We start from the raw sequence: 1,699 nt of genomic DNA, 5'->3' as shown, positions 1-1,699 counted from the left end.
CTGAAAGGGTGTGGCGCAAATCAAAAAATACTACTGACCTTAATGTGTATCAGTCACTCCTCTCTTCCTCCTCTGCTAATGTCTCCACTGCTAAAAGGACATACTATCATAACAAAATTAACAATTCGTCTAACACCCGCATGCTCTTTAAAACATTTTCCCCCGTCCTTTGTACTCATCCCCCTTCTTCATCAACTCTAACAGCTGACGACTTTGCCACGTTCTTCATTAATAAAATTAAAACCATCAGTGCACAATTTTCCACCCCACAATCTGGAAAGCACATATTACCAGCAAACATACACTAGTTCATAAAATATAAGTGCAATGTAAAAACATGTATGTACACAATAAGTGCATTGTACCAAATTATTAATTTAAATGTAAGTACATAGTTGTTAAGGCCACTTAATATAAAGTGGGTCCCCATCTCTTTTAGAGAACTACAGACCGGTTTCCCCTCTTCCTTTCATTGCAAAAACACTTGAATGAGCTGTGTTCAACCAAGTCTCTGCCTTTCTCACACAGAACAACCTCACCAACAGCAACCAGTCTGGTTTCAGAAGTGGACAATTAACCAAGACTGCCTTGCTCTCAGTTGTTGAAGCCCTAAGACTGGCAAGAGTGGATTCCAAATCATCAATACTTATCTTGCTGGATCTGTCCGCTGCTATTGACCCTGTCAACCCTATTGGCAAAGGGCATCTCAGGAACCACACTCAAGTGGTCTGAGTCTTATCTCTCAGATAGGTCCTTCAAGATATCTTGGAGAGGTGAGGTGTCCAAGTCACAACATCTAACTACTGGGGTGCCTCAGGGCTCAGTTCTTGGACCACTTATCTTCTCTGTCTGCATGGCATCATTAGGTTCTGTCATTCAGAAACATGGCTATTCATATCACTGCTATGCTGATGACACTCAACTAAATTACCGCCAACGCTTGCATTCTCGTTCAAACTCATGTGTCGGGACGATAAGACTGTCTGAAGGGCGAGCGTAAAAGAAGCTCGGGATAGTTGACGGAACTGTCAAGCGCGTGTGAGAAGTTTTCAGCACGCAGTGACGCGCACACATCCAAAGCGCACGCATACAAGACAGCCGCATCGACAGCGTGCTAATACTTGAGCTCTCTTCCGCTTTTTTGTGCATGAATGAACAAATACAGACCAAATTACATCAACATGTGTACCTTGGCGAATATCCTAATAAACACAGTCGGTTAGTCTTAACGTAAACCGTTGAGAAAGAAAACGCATGTGTATCAGTATATTGGATCCGCGCTTTCGTTCTTAAAGTGAAAGCAGACTAACAGAAAACTTCTGTCAAAGAAAAAAATCTTTCACTGATTTTGACTGAACAACTTTTATAAGGATTAATCTATATTTAATCTATACAGTGAAGACTATGCAGTGTTATTTTACATTTGATTATTACATTTCTGTACCTGAAAATTTCTTTTAGGTCTACCTCAAAAACCTGAAATTGCTTGTAATTTGGTTATCTGTAGAAAAGGTTTTTAGCACTGAGCCCATAGTAGCAGCCAAAAAAAGTCAAATAAAGTTTTAACAGCTTTATTTTCGATTTTTTTTAAATGTATTTTTCTACATTAATAAATTTTTTCCCTACAACTGGGGTACCTCTTTTGTGTTGTTTCCTAATGAGGATTTACATTATTTTACACATTGCATATTTTAGCACA

Source organism: Sinocyclocheilus rhinocerous, unplaced genomic scaffold, assembly GCF_001515625.1.
Source record: "Sinocyclocheilus rhinocerous isolate Xijiao unplaced genomic scaffold, SAMN03320098_v1.1 scaffold249, whole genome shotgun sequence".
In the NCBI taxonomy this organism is placed as follows: Eukaryota; Metazoa; Chordata; class Actinopteri; order Cypriniformes; family Cyprinidae; genus Sinocyclocheilus; species Sinocyclocheilus rhinocerous.
The sequence above is the reverse complement of the archived record's forward strand: the minus strand, read 5'-3'. Positions refer to the sequence as shown.